Source organism: Lepisosteus oculatus, chromosome 15 (genome assembly GCF_040954835.1).
Source record: "Lepisosteus oculatus isolate fLepOcu1 chromosome 15, fLepOcu1.hap2, whole genome shotgun sequence".
In the NCBI taxonomy this organism is placed as follows: Eukaryota; Metazoa; Chordata; class Actinopteri; order Semionotiformes; family Lepisosteidae; genus Lepisosteus; species Lepisosteus oculatus.
This window is the reverse complement of record NC_090710.1, coordinates 25,952,568-25,974,905: the sequence shown is the minus strand read 5'-3', so window position 1 is coordinate 25,974,905 and position 22,338 is coordinate 25,952,568. Positions and strand designations below refer to the sequence as shown.

Here is a 22,338-nt window from a genome sequence, read left to right as displayed (position 1 = left end):
GTTAAGTTGCATGATGCTCCAGTTACACCACATCTACACAAACTATATACACTTCTTGCCATCACATCATAAAAATAGACCTGATATCTTAGAAAATGTAAAAAAAACTGAAGATGGACTCATACTGGCCTGGAAAGGCATGAAAATTGAGGTTAAACCTTTTCTGTCTAAGTTGAAACAGTTGAACTGTGACTTGATTGAGGTCTTCAAAATCTTGAAAAGAATACATTTCAGACTCGTGTTATTAAGCAGAATGAAGAGTCATCAATGAGAGCATACTGAAGGCAGACTGAGAGTGAATATAGGGAAAAAGTCACAAAATGAGAGTGGTTAATAATAATTTGAAAAATTCTTAAAGCATGTCATTGAATCCAATACAAAGGGATCCTTCAAGAATTCTTCAAGATGTTGCATCAGAATTGCTTCAATAATAAGACTCAAGTGGGCTCTGACAGGATGACACTTTTTTTTTGGCTAACTACAGAACATTATGGTTTTGGTCCCTTTCAGAAAGATAAACAAGCAATCCAGACAACTAATTAATGTTTTAGAATCCTGTTGAGCTGGACTAAACAGTCCATTCAGCACAAAATCCACTTGATAAATTTCAATAGAGAGCACACAATTTTAAAATGGAAATGTTGTAGCATGCAAAGACTTTGTTCCCAAATAATAACAAATAATCATCATATTACTTGAAGTTTTGCATTTCCTTGGTCATTGTTTGTTGAACACCTGGTTTGTTGGATGTTTGAAATCATTTTACATAGTTATCCACGCAGCAGGGGATGTCTGGTCAGCACTACTGCTGAGTTCTTACACTTTTACTGTGCTCTGTACTGTAACTATAGGGCTTGCGCTTGTCTGTCACAGACTTTTGACTGAGTGCAGTGGGAGACATTGTAGGTAGGTGCAAGGTTCCTAGTTTCTAGTTCACTCTGCAGAAACTACATCTGCATTTAATTTATTGAAGTATATAAAGTTTATTCAGTTTATACTGCCAGCAGCTATGTTGCCCTGCAATAATCCCTATCTATGGACTGGCTTCATCACTCTGTTCTCCTCCCCACTCATACCTGGTTTGTGGGGAGTGTACTGGTGCACTATGGCTGCCGTCGCATCATCCAGGTGGGGGCTGCACATTGGTGGTGGTGGTGGAGGGGAGTCCCCATTACCTGTAAAGTGCTTCAGATGGAGTGTCCACAAAAGTGCTATATAAGTGTAAGATAATATGCTAAAACCTTTTAGAAAAAACTCTCCCAACCTGGTGAAAGAAGGTTTTTGGGACAGGCCTCTATGTCGTGGAATATCAGCCAAAATTTAGTCATTAGGTGATATGATGCAGCAAGGCACTGCAGACGGCAGTAGAGAAACACAGGCTGAGTGCTGAGATCAGGGCTGTGAAGTGGCCGTGTGCTGCAGGCAGGTGCAGAGGGTTTTAGCCGGAACCCAAGTTTGGGAGCTCGTGGGTCTTCAGTTGCTTTTGGGAATTAAAGAGGAGTTTGCCAGAGGCAAAGAGCCCCCGTGTGTCTGGAAGCGCTCGGAGGAGCTGAAGCTTAGTCTTCATCTGGACCAGAGGGAATGCAAGCTCTCAAAGGCAGAAAATGACACCAGACAAGCTGTGAGCAGATCCTTAAACAGAGCTCAAAGTCAGAGTGCTACCTGAGTGGTGCCTTGAACATTTATAGGGACCCGAAACGAGATAATTGAGTATCTCCTGAAAGGAGGTGGGTCGGACTGACAGACTCCACGGGAGCCCCACCATCCCTCATGTGAATATAGAATATATTATGTTATGTTATGTTATGATAACACTTCTCTTTCAGTTTTCTAAGCTTTCCATGTCCTTCATTGGACAACACCTGCAATGTTGCTATGCAGACATGTTTGATGCACAATAGGATCCATCCATCCATTTCCTCACCCCTTACTCCTGATGAGGTTCGCAGTGGCCAGACATCCCTTTCCCCCAGCAACAGTCTCCAGCTCCTCCTGGGGGATTTCCAGGTGCTCCCAGACAAGCTGGGTAATACAATCCCTCCAGCGTATCCTGGGCCTGCCCAAGGGGCATCCCCACCAGATGCCCAAACAGCCTCATCTGACTCCTGATCCAGAGGAGCAGTGACGTTACTCCAAGGTCCTCCCAGACGGTCGAGCTCCTCACCCTATTGCGGAGTGTAAGCCCAGCAGCCCTACGGACAAATCTCAGTTCTGCAGCTTTTACCCTCGAACTCATTCTTTGGGTCACTACCCAGAGCTAGTGACCATAGGCAAGGACGAGGAAAGTAGAGTGGAAAACTGAGAGCTTCGGCCGAAAACTCACCACCACAGTTCGGTTGAGCGTTCTCATTACTACAGTCGCTGCACCAATCCGCAATCCCTTCTACCCTCACACGTGAACAAGACCCTGAGCTACTGTACTTAAACTCCTCCACTTGGTTTGAAAAATGGAATAACCCAAGTAGCTCACTTGAGGATGGAATCCTATCCAGCAGTTAATGTGTCCCAAAACATTCCAGATTTGCATTGCTAGTTCTGAATATTATTAGATTAGATAAATGGGATATTTCATATTTGTGTTATATGGAGGGCTTGTCTTTTTTGTATGCACATTTTGTATAATCCCCTGGTCCAACCCTAACCCCAAACACCCCAGAAATTAACATATCTTTATTTTTTTCAAGTTTTTATTACTTATTCAGCCTACCAACACCCATCAGATGTTTTTTTTATTCGTGTGGGGCTGTGCATACACTTGTTACCTTATCTTCATGCCTCTTTGTTATGTGCCCAGATCTTGGCAAAAGAAACTTTTGATGGTACACAAATCAGAAACCTGATGCATTGTGTGTTGCCTCAATAAACGACTGATTACATTACAAGCCTCTGTGATCGTAAGTATGGTGGGTGCAGCTCTGTAACTGAGGTGACTGTATCTAATACAAAGAAAACATCGGTTTCCTTCTAAAGGTTTCTGTAAATCATTTCAGAAGCAGCCAAATTCCCGAATCCCCTGATGGACACGGGCCAAATCGCAGTGAAGTGGGATTGAGTCTCTGAAGCCGTGAATGTGACAATATGATTTCATTGGAGGAAAAACCAACTAAGCTGCATTCATTAACTACAGCATGCCAGGCTCCACAGCAGATATAGCTAGCGAGTTACCATGTTTAATCTGCTCAAGACCAACATGAGCTTAAGCATCACTGTTATTTTTTACATTCTTTTCTCTATTTACAGTAAATCCCAACAACCAGATACTGCCCTTATACTAAGATTTGTCTCATCCGCTTTTATTCTGATAACATTTTGCATCGTCTTAAAAGTTATGCACAGAACTGTAAAAATAAAAAAAAACTTTAACTGTATAAAAAGCAAATTATTTGTTAATTACTGGCGCACATGGTGGCGCAGTGATTAGCAGTGCTGCCTTGCAGCACTAGGGCCCTGGGTTTAATTCCTGGGGTCCTATATGCGTGGCGTTTGTATGTTCTCTCCGTGTTCGCTTCTAGAAAAATAGGCCCTGGCATGTGTGTGTATCTGTGTGTGCCCAGCAATGGACTGGTGTCCCCTCCAGGGTTTATCCTGCCTTGCTCCCGTTGCTTGCTGGGATAGCCTTTGGCTCCCTTGCGACCCTGGGTTGGATAAAGTGATTAGCAAATGGTTGGAAAGTTAATTGCAATGATCATCAAACGTATTCTTCGGTAAATAGACTGTATTTGCCTATGTACTGTATTTCTCAACTGTCTTATGCAATGTTTTGCTGTATTGCCTTCAGTTTTGAATATTATTTGTCGTGTTAGCAACAAATATATAACCCAAAGCAACGTATGGAATGAAATATGCAGGAAAATACCCTGCATCGTCCAAGTTCACTGGTCACTTCATTGACCATTGACTAGTGCTGCACCTCTGTGAAGCTGCATTTACATTCCTGTTATTACTTTCACTTGTTTTTACAAAGGAAGACAAGGACAACATCATATCATTCTTGCACTATTCATTTACGATGGCCTGTGTGCAGTTTTAAGCCTTGCTTCTTGGTTTTGCAATATCAGCTGATGTTTCCCTTTTTTTACAATGGGTGGCAGAGGGTGTACAGTTTCCAAAGGCATCGTCTGCTGACTTTACGATAACAGGCCAGTTAACAGTCTTATTTGAAAGGTACAATTTAGCTGAAACATTTTAGGCAACGTACATACAACAACAGGAAATATACTGTACATTTAGCTCCAGCCAAAAACAATAATGGGGTAAAAGATGGTGTTTGAGTATGAAAAACAAAGTTTGAGTATGGATAAGCCATTAAGATTGTTTAGTTGTTAGATTTTTTAAGAGTACATCTGTCTTCTGGTGGTAAACCATTGGTCACTTATCTGGAGAGAACTCCATTCAAAAATAAGAAACAAAGTGGCCTGATCTTGTCCAGGAAAATTATTTCCCTCTTGGTGGAAACTGACTCTGTTTCACATACTGTAGAAATACACAGTTAATACTATACATCTTGAGTTTTCTGTATGCATGGAGAATGTCACAGAAACACAGCCTATTCTAAAACTGCAAGCCAAAGGGAGACTCAAAGTCAAAATTTAAATGATTTTGTTTTATAATTATGGGTTATCTAAACAAATATTATTAACTCACTCTTTTGTAGGTAATGTTACGGTCAAAACTGACATTTAATGATATCTGAGAAAACAATCGTTGACACTTTACTGTATATGTATTTTTTACATGCTTTTTGATTCTTTTTTTATAAAATATTCTATAGTACTGTATTTTCAGGCATACTTATAAATAATAACAAACATAAGTCGAGATTTTAAGGATGTGATTCTAATTGTTAAGATTTGTAAAGGTTGTTTTAATACATACTAATGCTCCGTTTCTGTTGTATTTAAACACAAAACCCTAATTCCAAAGTCATCACCATATACCGTATTGTTTTTTAATATATATATATATTTATACAGTGAAAAACATGAATCGCAGGACAGATTTCGTTCGTTGGGGTTAGACTCGAATATCAGACTAAGAAATGATTAGAAACGGATAGATAGGTATCTCTATATCTTTACTTAAAGATGCAAAACTTTTCTTCAAAGAAAAAATTCTAAAGCGAGGAGACATTAAGCTAAACCACCTCACCTTAAGATAAGTCAGATATCTAAGGAGAAGACACAGAAAACAAACGGAGGAAAGATAGAGGACAAAAGGCTGTGGAATGGAATACGTACCAGAGAGCGATCACTGTTTTTCTACGGTAGTTTCAGAAATAATACAATAGGTAAATAAACAAATGACAGAACAAAATTTTCAGCATGATTCCAAACATCACAGAAAAGTGGGAATGGTAAAAGGACAAAATAAAATAATATCTAGCTTTTAGAAAATTCCAAGCGACATAAAATACACTTTGATTGCAGAGAGTGAAATTAAACTCAGCACCATGTTCAATTAGGCGTCCAATTTGTTCCAATTTAAGGGAAGCTAACGTATTGTAATGTAGGCACACTCAATAGGAGCAGTGATGGGAACAGCGGAAGGTAGATTTTCTGAACTTTAACTGCAGTTAGGATGCTATTATCCAGATCTCAAATCACTGCTGTAATGCGGTTATACGGCTAAAGAGCAGTGGCATACTGTGCAAATAAACCACTAACTGCTCTGCTATTTATTTCAATTTTTACGTTTTCACTGCGGTGGCTTTTATACCGGTTGAGATATCTACAAAATGATGGACTTGAACAGACGGCACAACAGAAAACAAAGAATTTGATGGAAATGCTTTCTCTCTTTTCTTTCCGAACAAACATATACAGTTTGTCTTTACTATTACAGGTGTTTGCTGGCTTTTAATTATTTTTAAATATCATTACCTTTTCTTAACGATGTCAGTAACAATACTTTGCCTGTGACAGGCGCGCTATTAGTGTAGATGAGAAAAGCACTGTGCACGTTTCTTGATTCAAGAGGTTTCTTTGCTCTGATCCAAGACGAACAGAACCCGCTTCTTTAAACGCAGACGCAAATACATTTCATTGATCCCTCTATAAGGGTCTCATTCTGTAGCGAGGAAAGTCTTGCTGGAACAAACACTTCAGAACGCCCATTCGCCGCACTGATCTCAATAAAATAAATAATTTGCTTTTGCTGTATTTATCCCCCACGCAAACATTAGTCACATTGTAATGGAGTTCCTTGACACTAACGTTCCCTCAAGGCAATTTAAAGACTCCTTGTAGGTAAAACGGAAGATAGCAGTGTGAAAACTATTAACTATTGGAGTTGGTGCCAGTCATTTATTTTTCAGATTTTTTTTTCTTTTTAAATGTTTGCCTCAGTCAATGTAAAAACAAAGGTCAAAACTTTTAAAATGTCACTTGTTCCCTTGTTTTGCACTTAAAATACAGGCAGGCGGTGGGAGGGCTACTTGGCCATAGAAGCCGGCTGTAAGAGAATAATGTCACCCTGCTGCTGTAGTTTCCACTTTCACTGGCAGCTGTGAGGGAAGCAGAAGAGCACTGTGGGAGCCCATTGTTACCCAAGCTGGGTAATAGTTTTCTTATTTTACAGTGAGCAGCCAAGGGGGTGGGGTGCCTTACTAAATTGTTACTGTAAAAGTACCGTACTGATCGAGTCCACCATGCACTTTCTCGACAGAGGGCCAATCAATACATATAGAGAGAGTATACATACACACTATATATATAACAGCACATGTTGATCTATACATAAAGGTACTGTATACGGACGCCACTTTTTCACATATACAATATCCAGATGAGAGAGTAGAATCCTCATTAGATTGGCTAGTAATACTCTCATTAGAAACATTTAAAATTTAATTAGCTGTCTCTTACGCACCTGCAGTGATAATTATAATGTGTTATAATAAATACCCCCCCCCCCCCCCATATATATATATATGATTCCATTCCTCAACAACTTCACTTTGATCTGCAATCAAAAGTATTTAAACGGCTGCTTCAATGCAGCATAAACCGTCAGTGAATGGTTTTATTTTAGAGTGGGCTTGCAAGATGTGCTCCACCAGCACGTTACGTGAAAGCAGATTAAAATAAACATAGCAGGAGTGGTACAAGCTATAGAGAAATTAGAACTAATGTTATATGTCTTGAAAAGGCAGTGAATAGTGGAAACATTGCCATGCATTTCTTTTCAAAACAGTTGCAAGTTTTTAGCCATCCACCTTCTAAAAGCTTTACTCAGCTTTATCCCCAAGACAGGGCACACGCAGGGCAGCCGGACTGTATCCCAGCAAGCAATGGGCTCAAGGCAGGAAATACTGTGGATGGGACACCAGTCCATTGCAGGGCAGACAGACATAAACATGCACACTCTCAGACCAGCACCATGTGACCCATGTGAACAGAAGGAGGACAGACAGACGCCACACCAGAAATCAAACCCAAGGCTCTAGCCCTGTGAGGCAGCAATGCTAGCCACTGACCATTGCGTGTTTTATGAACTATTGAAATAATGACCAGGTTAATGAATTCTCTGGTATTTCGTAACAGGAGCTGGTTGCCTCGCCAATAGGAACAGAAATAATGATGTGCAGGCATCTCTTGTCTGAAACTTGGCAGCAGTCCTGTGGCAGTACCGTATGTTAATTGTAGTTTAATACTGTATATTTTAATATGAAACATGGATATTTTAAATACAGTGCTTGTTTGTACTTAGTACATATTTAAAGAAATGGTTAAAAAATCAATCTTCCTCCTCCAAACTCCTGCAGTTGTGTTGCAAAGGCTTTAATTCAGATGTACTCATAACAGCATTATCAAGGGGAAAACAAAGTGTTTTAGATGCGTGTTTTGGATCCTGATCTTCTCCAAGTAGAAATTTTCTTCATACACCTCGCAGCGCAGTGAGTCAGCTCTTAGACTCTTACTGTATGTGATTAGTGGTGGGTTCAAGTCCCCATTGTCAGCACTGTCGTACTCCTGAATGATGAGCTTTTCCCCAGTTGCCCCAGTTCACCCAGCTCTTTCGATGGGGACCAGCAGTGTGGGGGGGGATATGCCACCCCATTCAGAGTGGAGTCATGTGCTCTCTAGTCTGCTTAACACTACAGGAACTACGATGAGCTCCTTCCTGATAAGTCACAAGGGCTTTGACACGGACTTTAAATGAGTTTTACCTACCGTCAGTGTCAGAAATATCTTTCCTGAATTTATAGTATGTTGTATCGGATCACACATAGAACTTTATTTGAGCTAGCTTCCTTTGTGTCTACATTCTTCTGAACCCTCTCTACATACTACGGCCCTCTCTTCTGAGCATAACTCAGAAACTAATTTTTGATCCAGCTGGCCAAAAAGTGCAAATTGAGCTCTAGATCAATTTTATTTTTGTGTGAACCAATGAAGGGGTTCTTTAATGAAAACTGCTCACTGAATTCTGTCTCTTTAAGTCATTCTTATAGGAAGTTATTTTCTTCATAAGTGGATTATTTAAAATCATGGCTTCAAATCTCATATTTAATGATCATGTTCTTAAAAACTTCTATATAATATCTAGGTGGCATGATGGTGCAATGGTTAGCATCATTGTCTCACAGCACTGGGGCCCCGGATTCAGTTCCAGACCTGGGGTGCTCTCTGTGCTCTGCATGGGGGTCTATGTATTCTCCCTGTGTTCAGGAGGGGTTACTCCAGGTGCTCTGGTTTCCTCCGACATTCCCAGAACAGTCCAGTAGGAGGATTAATTGGCTTCTGGGAAAATTGGCTCTGTTGTGTGTGTTTGTCTGTTTACCCTGCAAAGGCCTGATGTCCCGTCCAGAGAGTACCCTGCCTTACACTTGTTTTTTGTCAGGATAGGCTTTGGCTCCCCCATGGGCCTGAGTTGGAAGAAATGGTTAAAAAAATACATGAATGGATGAAATACTCTGCAGTTTAAATGTCATCTTCCAGGTGCTTGTCCTGTCCTGAATTCTATCTACAGTAAGTCTTTTTGATTTTCCTTTTCAGCTTCTACAACTTTTTTGCCAATGCTCTTATTTTGATATTTTATTATTTTGATTTCGGTATTTAGCAGTATTAAATAAATACAAACCGATTGCTTTGTTGTATATAAATTCTGTCCGAGAATATACTGTACAGTTTAGCAAATATAGGTATCCTATTTGCACTTATTCAATTCATTACATTCAAATGAGTGTATTCAAAGAAAATAAGACAATAAGAAATTCCAAATCAATTGGTGAACAGTTTCTGTTACCTGTTTCTAGTTGTGACTGATTTATGTCATATGTGTAGGGATCTGCACAGACACTGTGTCCTGGCCTCATTCTTATGACTGATGACAACACCAGTGAGGTAATGGCCTCTCCTGGCTCTCAGTTGTGGAAGAGCATGGAGCATAAGGAGGAGCTCAGATTTCTGAGGTAGTGCCAACACAATATGGTTGACAAAGCAAACCATAGCAGCTATACAGGTACACTGTCTGATAACATTTTTATATCTTCTGTTGCAGAGAACATGGTACCACTGAAGATTTCTGTAAAGATCTTATATTCTAATTATGATATTCATCGTAATAATGAATATCTTACTCATCATGCAGTTTAAGAAGATAGTTAATTAATGGTTGGGGCGTTCAGGGGTGGTGTGCAGTAGTGCTGACGTTTTATAGCTATGTCTCGAGAAACAGACAGGCATGCACAACCATTAGGTAAACACAGTGCTCTTTTATTTACATTACAGTGCCTTGAACGGCAAAAACACAGAACAGAACAAAGGCTTAAATTGTCTTCCTCCAAGTGACCAGGTGATGGAGGATGGAAGACTTTCTTCATTGCTCCTTGGGGAATGGGGTGGACAGTGTGCTTCTCTCCACCTGCTGCCCTCTCGTAGGGTTTTCAGCCACAATTGCAGGAAGTGCAATACAAACATCTCAAATGTCGTTGGGAAGGACGTTCTTGGCTAAGCATGCAACAGGTTGTATTTAAGCAAATATGTAAGCAAAACTTTGCATCTTTCCATTATTTGATGTAAACATACACATGGTTTGAGAGTTTTCTTCCTTGTATTTAAATCTCTTCTTCATATTGAATTCTACCTTATAGAGCATAATGTATAGAAACAGTAAAGATGTTTGCTTAGAATGCAGGATTGGAACATCCATATCATTATATACAATGCTTCCTGACATTGCTGGGTCAAGTCAGGACAGTGGCTTCAGTCAGCTGTGATCTTGGTATCCTCAAGTGGAGGTGTACTGTACTACCGCCAAGTCTGAATTGGCCAGGCAGTAGACAACGTCGCACACAACAGTGATGCCCTTTGGCTTCCTACTGCAACTGTGACAGCAGTATCATCAACAGGAGCTGCGCTGCTCCTCCAGTCAATACTGCCTCTCCTATAGGGACTGTGAGATTCACAGTAGGAAAACTGGCAGATGTCTGTGGCACGTGCAAGATCAGACTCAGGCATGTAGGGTTAAGTAGTGGGCTTCTGTTAGCAGCACACAGAGGGGAACTCTTGACTTGGCTTTAATCATTTTTGAATTAATGGATAGGAGGAATTAATCTGGGGTACAGCAAAGAGGGCCTGCCTTTTCTTGATTTTTAGGTCATCTAATTTCTATTCAATCACTTGAGAGAAATAATATGGTCAGTTTTATTGAGCTCTTAGCATTTCAGAAGTTAAATGCAGCATTCCAATATGATAAGGATCTACAGTATGTGCTCTTTAATTGTACATAGAAAATACAAGAAAATCACATTTAAAATACACAAAACAATTGGTTACTCAAAAGAGGGAAATACAGATCTCTATGATGTGCTCTTAAATCTGCACGCTCAAAATCAATTGTCTTTAAAAAACAGCACGATGATTCTGCTGTTGACTTACGTCATTTCTGATATCTTCCTACTGTAGCATTTTCCAAAAAATCTTTGAAAGTTTCACATTTGACCGACCCGACACTTATAAGACAGTTTCTTTCTTTCATCCAGCACGGATCATTTCATCTCCCAGATTTTTTTCAATTCTCTCATATCTTGTCCCACACTGATATTGCACTGTGAGTCTCAAAAGTAGTGTTACACAGCATATTGTTGTCTAAAAAGCTCTGCTTATTTCTTCTCCCGAGCTGCAGTCCCTCTCATAAAACTTCGTATGAGTGCAGCAAGTATAAAAACCTCTCCTTGTAATTGGAGTAATCCCTCAGGAGGTGGAACTGAGGGGTTAATTTAGTGTTTGACCCATTAGAAACTGTCCACTGTCGCATGAGCCTTGAAAGGCTGATCAGATGATTATTTCTGGAAGATAAGTGGTTGAAAACTGAGACCCAGCAGTTCAGGTAATCAAGGCAAATCGGTATAAAAGAGAAGATGCGGCTGAGTAAAGACAGAAAGGCTACCTGAGATTCTGTTACTTGTCGTCTTTCAAGCATAATAATGAGATTATAGTAACCCTAAACTGGCTGAGAACAGAAATCTGGCTGTCTGTCAAGTTCATTGTGTTGCGTTTTACAACACTCCAGATCCAGTTCCTCAAACCCTGAAACAATAATCCCCAACCAAAGTCTCAAAGAGCCCATTTTCTTGACCTTGGAACTCCATAAAAATCAGACTTATAATTAGCTTGGTGTTTAAAATGTCCTAATATTATTATTATTAATAATAATAATAATAATAATAATAATAATAATAATAAGGTCCCTGGGGTGTTAAGATTCTCCAAGGAATATGTAATTTGATATTTTCGTTGGTGATATGTTGGTATCTCGGTATCTCTGTCAGTGCTCCAAAGTGAGAGAATCTGTGGTTCAACAGAAAAGCCAATCAGGAGAATCAAGAGAGATAAATTCAGTTCTTTACACTGTTGCAAGATAAAAGTTAAAAAGGACTTTAAAAGAGTTAAAAGAGTCTTTTTGTATCTTCATGCTTTTGACCGACTTTCCAATTTTCTCTCTCAACAATCAGATTCTCATACAGCTATTTTAATTTTTAGTAAGAGAAACAAGCAAGCAGTGTTTAAAATAATCTTACATAAATAAGCAGCTTAATTTTTCTCTGTTTGTTTTATTAGTATTTGGATGAAAATAATATTGAAAATAACTATATTAAACATTGTCACCTGCAGGTATGTGGTTATACATCCTGTTTATAGAATAAAGTAAAATTAATTACAGTCTATTTACCCATTAATTACCTTGTAATTTGTAGCTGCATTACCTAATTGATACTTAGGACACACAAGTATAGAACAGCATGCTGTGCAAATGTACATTTATAATGTGATTGCTGGTTCATTCATAAGTTCACACATCACAGTGTAATGTACGATTACATGAATTGAAAACTGTTACTGTACGGCCATGCCAGCAACTTTAAGTTTTGTTGTAAAGTAATAATTACATAATGCAGTTACAATATGATTACTGTATATTTACAGTACATGTACTGTATACACTTGTATTTCAGTGTGTAAATACACCACAAATACAAGGTAATTGGAGTGTTAATACACTGTTAATGACCATGTATTTTGAATGCATCTAATTAAAGACAAGGAAAGAATGAAATCTTGTGATGATATAGATCTGAACTTCCACTCTGTTACTAGTGCAAAAGGCGAATTCAGTGTACTGCAGACAACTTTAGGGTAAAACACAAATACAGTTGTCTCGCACTGCTGTATAAACCTACAGCTAAGGTGACAGTCTTCATACGATTAGTGGTAAGCAAGTGAAACCTCTTTCTTCACAGATAATTATTGTTTATAGCTACCTGGTGTGTCCCTGTCAGGTAATGTTTACAGAGCCCTTTATTGCCTGCTTTCTTTTTCTTCTTCTTTTCTTGCTAGCATGAAATCTGCAAGCCTTAGTCATCTGCGCCAGCACAGACTAATCCTTTTCCAAAGCAACTTAGTAACACAGTTACAAATTCAGAATTCGGAGAACAGCCTGCACTTCACATTTCTTCAGCAAGGCTAGAGCAGATGGCATACAGTATCACTAAAATGTTTATTGTCATTAAAATAAGCATTTTAAAATGTGGTGTGGTAGCTCTGTGCATTTCTTATTTAAATATAGATTTTTTAGCATGCTGCAGTTCTTGCATATTTTCCTGACACCCTCTTATTAATTTTGTCACTTGAAAATATGACTTTGAGATACTGATAAAGTAAATAATGCAGCGTGATTTTGTTTTTATAATGGACTTCATTTGTTTCAAGTTCATTTCATAGCCATAGACACAACTGCACAGAGCAATTCAGTCCTACAGCTCAGTCCACCACCAACCATGTACAAAACTGATGGTTATTTTTCAAATAAGCTCTGAAACCTTGCCAAAGGTTTATTTTGAAAGGAAATACACTACCTTCAAGATATAAAAAAGAAGAGCTTTAGGAATGTCTTTTATCTGTCCTTGTCCCATTCAGCCCATCATTGTTGTTTGCTGTTGTAACAGTGTCTCGTGAGCTTTGAGCCCATTATGGTGAAATAATCCTCTAGGAACCTCGATCGCCTTGAATTTTAACACACTGTAAAGTTGACCTTTTTGAAGTTCATCATGGCTTGTTGGACATGCTCTATGGCTTGGGGATGGCAAGAGCCTGGGAGACACCAATTGAATCCTTGAAGGGGACAAACTGCATACATGTAAGTCACAGCAGGATGTGCTTGTATATTGGAGGAGTCTATTGGGCTTGAAATGAAGGATCTTGTGATTTTCTTTCTGTAGCCTCAGAATGCCAAAGGGGTTTCAACAGTTTGACTTGTGTCCCAACGGATGAGGACTGGAGATAACATCCCACCCATATACCTCCCCGGGCCTTCAACATCAATGTCAAAATGTCCTCATAGTGAAGGAAGCAAGCGGGCACAGCGCAGGTCAGCCACAGTCTGAAGGCAAATTGTCGATTTCTGTAGAACACTGGATGAAACTATTTGATATATTCTATTTGATGTGGTCTGTAGTGCTCATGGACTGCTGGGTTGATATCTGATTCAGATACACTGGGACTGGGTTACTTGTTTGACTAGTGACAAACATGGTGTGGGGCTTGTAGTAAGAAGTAAAGACTGCTGGATCCTGCAAGCTTCTTTTTGGAAGTGAGACAGCAAGTCCCTGCCTTTTGACTATTCTACCAACCATCCCCACAGGAGTTAAAAATAGGGCTACTCTGTCCTGAGAGTTTTTAGAGCCCCTGTAAAGTGACTTCAAATCCCTGCCCTGCCACAGGCTGGGAGTCTAAAAGACTTACATGATGCCCTTTCCCCTGAGAGAACCAGACTGTTTCAGTGTTTCAGGAGGACCCCGGCCTCTCTGATCTCAGACATGAGCTGTTCCTGGTGCCGCTGTTGTACCAATCGGCTATCCACGAGCCCTCGGGGTGAGCCTGGAGCTGTGTACCCTTGTAGACCTGTTGTTTCACTTCCTTCATTGCAGTGATGTGTTCAGGCAGCAGCTTTCTTGTCCCTGACGTTGTCAGCCGTCAAACCTGTGAAAGAATCAAAGCAAACTGTTTTGCACTTGTGGCTGAAACAACAGCTCTGTGGAGTGACGTGTAGTGTGATGAGCACAATTTCTTCAAAAAGTACCAGTTCAGATCTCACACACGGATTTCAAACAGCTCTGTGCTGCTCCTAAATTTGTGGAGCATGGGACAAACTACCCAGCCATGTTTTTCAGGCTGATACCCTGGTTTCTTTACAAGAAAGGGCTGGATGAGATCTATGCATCAATTATCTAGTAACTACCAAACAAGCTAAATGGGCTGTATGGCCTCATATTTGTAACCATTCTTATGTTTTATCTTTTTACAGTTCATCTCTTCCAGGATGGTGCCTAAAATGAACAAGTGAACAAGAGGCCAATTCCATACTGAACAGTAAATTACACAGCATTTTGGCTGTGGAGCCTTCTTTAGCTGTGTACAGAAGAGAGTGAGAGACCGGTGATCTGAGAGATAGAGCTGATGTGGGGAAAATTAAGAGGGAGAATGGGAGTTGGACAGGTAATGAGAATATGACTAGCAGAGACAGAGCAAGAGGTAAAAAACTACATTTTTTTCATAAGTTAAAGAAATGTTTAGATAAAACATAGAAAAGAGACCTTTAACAGAAATGGCAAAATATTTTAGATAATTCTACAAAGGGGCAGTCTTATTATCCAGCCAAAGTTGACACATACATTCAATACTAATGACACCTCTGTCATAATAGGGGAAGCTGTTGTCATGAAAGGCCAAACTCCACCCTTTCCCAGCTCATACAATTCTGAAAACAGTTTAACAATTTTACATGTGAACCAGCAGATGGGCTAATCCTCTGCTTTTAGAAAAGCCTTTAATGAAATGTCCATGTGAAAAATTCCACTTTTTTTAAGAGACATTCCAAGCATTTTAATAAGGCTGTGATTAACATACTAGTTTAATATAATCATTTATTTATTTCTCTTTATTCATCCTGAACTATCTACTATTCCCTCAATAAATAAAGCCTACATTTCCTCAGTCTTTTTTAAAGCGAGAGAATGCTCTCAAAGTATCTAAACTCACTGCTCCATGTTTCAGGAGTCCATCGCAGCACATTTACAACCCCTACAATCCACAGGATGATCACAGAAGGAGCATATTATGCTGGTAAATGCTGGTTGCAGATCTGAATGACTGGAGGCTGTAATATCATGCAATATAGGGGATGTGACTGAGCACCACAAAGCTCACATTGAATGCCTTTGTTTAATCCCCCTTCTTCCAAATCATTTCTAGTTAAAAGGTGATACATACTGACTATTTGGCTTTTACGTCTTCACCCCGTATCTGCGTGGGTATTCTCCAGGTCCTCTGGTCTCTTCCTACCTCACACAGCTGTGCTGGCTGGCTGGGTCAGTTGATGTTTCTAAATTGCCCTGCTATCGATTTGTGTCCTGTTCTGAGGAACTTGTACAGTTGGTATAGGCTCCTGGTTGCCTGGACCCTTACCAGGAATTACAGGCTTTCTGAGAACAGCTGGATGGATGCCAGTGTCTTTAAGGAACAATGAAAATAAGCAAACTCTAGACGAATCAGCAAAATAGTGATGCCATAGAACTTTGGAATTCAGCCATTGTATTTAATAAATAGTTATCAGTCAGGTGGGTAGCTGCGACAGCATGTGTAGGCTGCAAAGGAACAAGTAATAGGTTTATTCCATGCTGAAAAAAAAAGGTGTCAGGTGTGTCAAGAAGGCTCCACGACCAAAACGTTGTGTTTTCTTTCTTCTTTTTTTCAGCATGGAATAAACCTATTACTTGTTATCTTATTACTAATAATTTACTGCAATTGTTTAATTAATAATAAATGATTTGATCATTTTAATATGATAACCTGTGTTTACATATCAATTCATGATGAAGAATCCCAAAGCTTTAATTTTCTGGGGTAAGAGGAATCTCACTTCATAATCCACTAAAATAAAACTCTCTCTGCAGTGGCTTAGTAAAACCAGAATGGGAAAATAGTGAAGGTATTATGGTTCATACCTACCACAAACTATCAAGTTTTAGAAAAAGTGGACATGAAACCTTTTGAAGAGCACAGGTATTCATGAACCTGGATACTAGTTTTAGAATTTAAGTTTTAAAAGACCACAACATACAGTTTAAGTTTAAAAAGACCAACAAACAGTTCCTCTTGGATTATTATGATATCTTCCTAAGTGTCACCTATCCAAGAGCTATATCACCCATCTGAGACAAATATGTATAATTTCTTTGAAGTAGCACAATTATATACAGTAGGTGTTTGACAGACTTTTCCCTGGCATATTCTTTTAAAGATGTTCCCTACATTGCACATTTTAAGTCAAGCTACTTCGATAAATTTCAGTAAAATTGTAATGTGTAAAATATAAGTTTGCATAATGACATAAAAGCATCCTGTCTCTCATAAAAGCTTATGAATTACATTAAAATATCTCACTATTGCAATTGAAAGTATCAGCTTAATGTAGATGATAACATTGTCATATTCTAGTTAGCAGCATGTTCACAAAACACACAGGATCACAGATTATCTTAAATTGGGTTCTTTCAGGTGACAAATTGTCTTTGCAATATGTGTTTGGCATTCTATTTTTCCCACCTGCTGCTAAACTAACACATTCATGTTATTAAGCACATTCGAGCTGTGCAGCACTTTCAGAAATTCAGCTTTTTTAAAAAATGATTTATTAGTAATAACAAAATTGATCAATTCTCCAAGATTATATTCAAATTTCTGCCATGGAAAATCACAAGTATTTGTGAAAAAACTCATGGCACTGTTACCAATAAACAGTTTAACTGTAAATGGAATGTAAAATCTATTCAGCAATTAGTGTATAGTGTTTTTTCTTTAAAATCAAATCAGGTTTTAGCTTAAATGTTAACAAAACAGTCATCACAATATTGAAGTTGCAGATTAGTAGCACAGTGGTTAGTATTGCTGTCTCACAGAGCTGGTGCTCTGTGTTCAATTCCAGACCTGAGGTGCTATCTGTGTGGAGTTTGTATGTTCTCTTCTGGTACAGGAGGTTAATTGGCTTCTGTAAAATGGACCCTGGTGACAGTGTCTATGTCTGTTTGAGAAAATCAGTTCAGCTTTGAATTGATGTGGTAATTGTATGTAACACGTAAAAGAAAATAGTTTTAAATACTTTTTCTGGTAGTAGTAGAACTATCCAATTAAAGAACATTGTGGGGTGTTCTATTTTTTTTCTTTCCAAATTAGATCTTACATAATGACTTGGATTTTGTTTTATGTTTTTAGTATTGGTACCAGATCTTTAGCTACTTGTCACGATCGCTACTCCCCCTCTTAAGGGCGCTCCAGCACTTCATTGTTCTGCTCCATTATCTGCACCTGGTCTCCATTTCCGTTCCACCTTAAAAGCCAGACTCCTCATTGATTCTCGCGTCGTGAGAGCCCGGGTCCTACCGCATCTGGCTCCGTTAGGTTTTTAACCTTCATTTCCTGATTCCCCTCTGCCGGTTCCGACCCGGTTCCCGTGTTTTAATCCCCGGATGGATTGCCTGGTTAAGGACTCTCGCTTTTGTCTTGGATTCCCCGTTTGGACTTTACATGGATTGTTCGCCCCGGAATCACTACCCCTGGACACCTGCACCCTTTGGACACGCCCCCCTGTCTCCATACCCTCTCCTGCATGGCTGTTTCCCCAGTGTTTCCTCGCTAATCTGGATCGTGTCGTCTGCATAGGGCCCAGAAAGAACTGTTCGTTACACTACTGGTGTGTAAAAGAAAAGAAATGATTTGGGCTGAGGTTGTCATCCAGTGGACTTAAGCTTCCCTGCCATAGACTCAACCCACCATGTCTGAAGAACATTGATAATTTGTCACAGGTACTGTAGCTTTATACTGAAGCTTTCTGTATTGAATAGAGGACACCTGATACCTGTTCAATATATGATTGCACACATAAAGTATTTAAGAAAATCATATTAACTATATAATCATAGGAATCCCTCTTTTTATAATATCTCTTAAAGGCACAGAGATTATAACCAATTACAACAGCAATGGCAGTACTATACATAATAAAAAGTAAGACAACTTGTGATTGCATTAAGCAATACTCTCTACAAGGGACATCTAAACGTATGTCATATTCCACCTTGTGATTCTCTTACTCCCCTTTGAGAATGTTCTGGCACTTTATGTACTCAAGGTTTGCAAACAATGGTAGAAGTGCATAACTTTACACCCAAACTGCTAATGCATTCAGCTCAATATACTGTATGGTGTATGGCCCAAAATAAGTTCATGGTTAAAACCCCACTGTCAAAACATCATTTAAAGGGAGAGTTAGAAAAAAAAAACTTTTGGGATTGCCAGTTCATCTCTATTAGAGGATCTTAGCATTGATGGTTCATACAGGATGTTCCTAAATTGGAAGCATGTGGCTTCAAAAAACTATTTTGCCTTGTCCTGAGATTGGAGGGCCACAGTTGTGTTGTTCCTGTGTCCTCAAGGAGCTGCAGAAATAATGCATCACATTATATGATTGCCTGCCTTTGCACCTCTAATTCAAATTAAATTCCCCTGGTGCGCAAAGCACTGTAAGAAAAAAAATATTCTATGGGTTGTGTATGTATACTGATTGAAAAAGGGCAAATGAGTGGTATTTTTATTCTACTTTTAATTATGTATATTACTGATTACTTATATGGTAGTTTTTCCATTATGGAATTTCATGAACATTTGATGTAGGCTGCGTGTGGCTGACATTTTCTTGAAAGTTCCCTACTTTAACAGAAAATCTTTTCCTTTAAAGTAATGATGGCCTGCCAACATGCAGCCAGCACTAATGCCTATCAATCAGGCATCTGCAAGGAGAACCCTGCAGTTTCTTGAGCGTAAAGATTATAATGGATAACCTGTCATCTGTGACACGTGTAGAAAAAGGCATGAGAGCAACATAAAGGTCACAGATGGCTATAAACATGCTAACAATGTTTATTAGCATCAATCATTCAGTTAGCGCGGGAGTATTGTTCTTCATAAACTCAGCACACAGTGGCTCAGGAGGATTGTTTAGAAACACATGAAAATTAATTCTTGCCTTTCTTTTTTTTCTTTCTTTTTTCTTAATTGTGCTTGGGAGCTTTTAAGTGACACAGGTTCACCCATAGGTAAAGACTGCTTTCTTGCACTTTCAAAGCCACGTAGCAAATTCCTATGGATTCATTTTCTGAAATGCTTTCTAATCATGTTCGTTTCTCCGTATGTATTTGAAACGCGTCTGCAATTTCAAGGACACTACCATACATGGAGAGTAATTAGCTTCAGAACACCTCTGATATTATATGGAAATGAAAAATATTAATTTCTGTACAGTATTTAAATATTCTGGGGACATTAACAGCGTACCAGTTCCAGGGGTCTGTTTTTTAAAGTTTACAATTATACAGTGCTTTTCATTTTATGAGTCTCATTATACTTGACAAAAAAAAAACAACACTTGATGTTAAAGGTATCCAACCATTGTTTTTTGGAAAGCTCTGTATTTCTCGTAAGGAAGAGCCAGCCCAGAGGACCACAGCCTGGGTTGTTTGCCAGTCCATCACAAATCACACACACACAGAGACAATATAGCAACTCATTATAGAAGACATCCGAGCCAGAATCTAAATCAGGATTAAAGAGCTGCAAGAGTCCATATTAAATGCAGCTGAGCTACTCATATTAACGGAAAAGGTTGAAAACTGTTCTGAGAAACTGAATCTAAATTCCTATTTCTTCTGTAGAGAACAACACAAAAATCCTGAAGTACTGTGATCTCTCACTCATGGAACACTGCTGTTTTCATTTAATACGCAGAGAAAAAAGGGCGGAAAAAGCTGGAAGATTGTATGTTGTTGTACTGAGCTGCAGATAATATCCGTGGCGCATATCATATTTCACAGCAGAGCTGCACAACTGAATCAAAATATCAGTCAATATTTATGGAAAGTTTTGTGCATATTAAAAAGGAACTAATCAGAAGAGTTATTCGGACCCAACTGTGAATATCTGAAGAGAAATTAGCACACCTTAATGCTGCCCTCTCTTAAAGGAACAAATGCCAGTGAAATCAGCCTCATGGCTGAGCTCATTAGACTCACCCCTGTAGATGGAGCAAGATACTCATTTGATCAGGAGGCTTCGGGGGCATCTGATTAGAGGTCCATTTGCACAGCAGGGCACTCTGCTCTTTAAAACCCATCTGACAACCTGTCTACAATGGCAGTGATTTAGGACCAGCATCCACCATGCATCTTCATGACAAACCCACTGAGGACAAGGATTTTCAGACTTTCTACACACAGACGGGAGGCGAAATCACAAAAAGAGGGACCTGCTGTACAAAATAACTTTGCATCTTAGAACATTAAAATTAAGACCGTTCAGATTTGGTAGTTGTCTTTACTTTGGCATTTTGCTTATACTCATGTAGCCTATAAATAGCTTATGCCTTTGTGTCTTTGTGATGCTTATTCATTTCCTTCAATCCATCCATGAAAATCTGGACTACATATAATTTTTTCAATTCAATTCTTTAGCGCTCTGGTGTTGAGATTTTCTACAGCAGAAGTAAATAAGTTCATATTTTTACTGTTATGTCCCATTCACAATATTGAATGTACTCTGTAAAACTGAAAGGACAGCCACACTGTAGCAGAGCTTCAGGGTGCAAACATAAATGGGTCCAGTATTAAGAGTTAACATTGATGTGTGTGAAAATAAAATAATTTCCATTTGCAACGAGTACATTTGCAAGCGTCGTTTGGACTTAATTAATTCTACCTTTTCAGAGTTTTCTCCTGTTCTATTTTACTATACACAACACTCAAATCAATCCTTACACACAGTGGATTCTTACAAAAAAAAATACTTGAACTCTCTGGAACAAGCACTAAGCTGGTGTTTATGCATGTGTGTGGAGTCAGATTATGAAGCAATAATGAGAAATCGCAAATGCCTCTGACTTTCCGTTAACTGTTTTAATCCTAGAACATAACGCATTTATTACGACCAGAATTCTCTGACTGTGGACAGTATAATAATCACTATGAAACTGGATAAAGACAGGATGTGAGTGATGGTGGGTGTTTGAGGAACGAATTTTTCAGCCAAAATATCACTAACAGGCATGCCTTGCTGCTTAAGCAAATCCCAAGCCTGCCTGGGTAGAATATCTCTTCTCAACAATACCCTTTGTGGAAAAATGTCCATAATCTATAAAGATGAAATAACAGAATACTCCAGGAATGCTTAAAGCTTGCTTGCAGTTTAATAAGGGAATCTGAAATATTTCCAGCAGTTTAAAAATATTTTACTTAGTTAACAGTCCAGCTTAGAAGGCTAAACATAGTTTAGCAAATTTCCTGTGGGAAATAAAGAGAGGCTATTTGAAGAAGAGGTTTCTCTTAACTTGAGAATTCACTCTTTAGTGATTTGAAATTAATCTAGCTATCCGCAATATATTCCCAACAAGTAAGAATGAATAAGTGAAGAATTTTGTGATGTTACTTAAAATATCATGGGCAGTTAATCTTTCATTTTCCTTCAGTTAAGAATCTCCCACTCCCACTTAAATACTTCAGAAAGTATAAGCAGCATAACACAGACCAGATGCAATAAGATGATTCTTGCTTCTAGTCTCTAAATTGACATTAGTCAAGGAACTAAAAAAAATAAAAAACTGTAAATGTATTGTTTAAAAGTCTCTGTTACTTTTCAATATGTATCTTAAAAGCAGGGAAATCAACCCAAAAACACCACAAAAAGAATATAGTGATCCATTCAATTTCTACGTAAGAACTCTACAAAATATTTA

General features: G+C 38.8%; 3 long non-coding RNA genes across 3 annotated transcripts in view; 2 read left to right on the top strand and 1 right to left on the bottom strand.

Moving 5' to 3' along the window:
- Positions 1-8,853: 8,853 nt before the first annotated feature.
- Positions 8,854-9,812, top strand: LOC138223168 (uncharacterized). Its single transcript, XR_011181685.1, has 3 exons — positions 8,854-8,969; positions 9,285-9,462; positions 9,732-9,812. It is a non-coding gene; the product is annotated as an uncharacterized lncRNA (long non-coding RNA).
- The window catches only part of LOC138223166 (uncharacterized), a 56,323-nt gene continuing 43,680 nt past the window's right edge, over positions 9,696-22,338 (bottom strand). The window contains exon 2 of the long non-coding RNA XR_011181683.1: positions 9,696-14,480. This is a non-coding gene — a long non-coding RNA (uncharacterized lncRNA). The remainder of the gene's footprint in view (positions 14,481-22,338) is intronic.
- On the top strand, positions 13,782-20,892 carry LOC138223167 (uncharacterized). The gene is made up of 4 exons (XR_011181684.1): positions 13,782-13,869; positions 14,806-15,032; positions 15,555-15,623; positions 20,267-20,892. It is a non-coding gene; the product is annotated as an uncharacterized lncRNA (long non-coding RNA).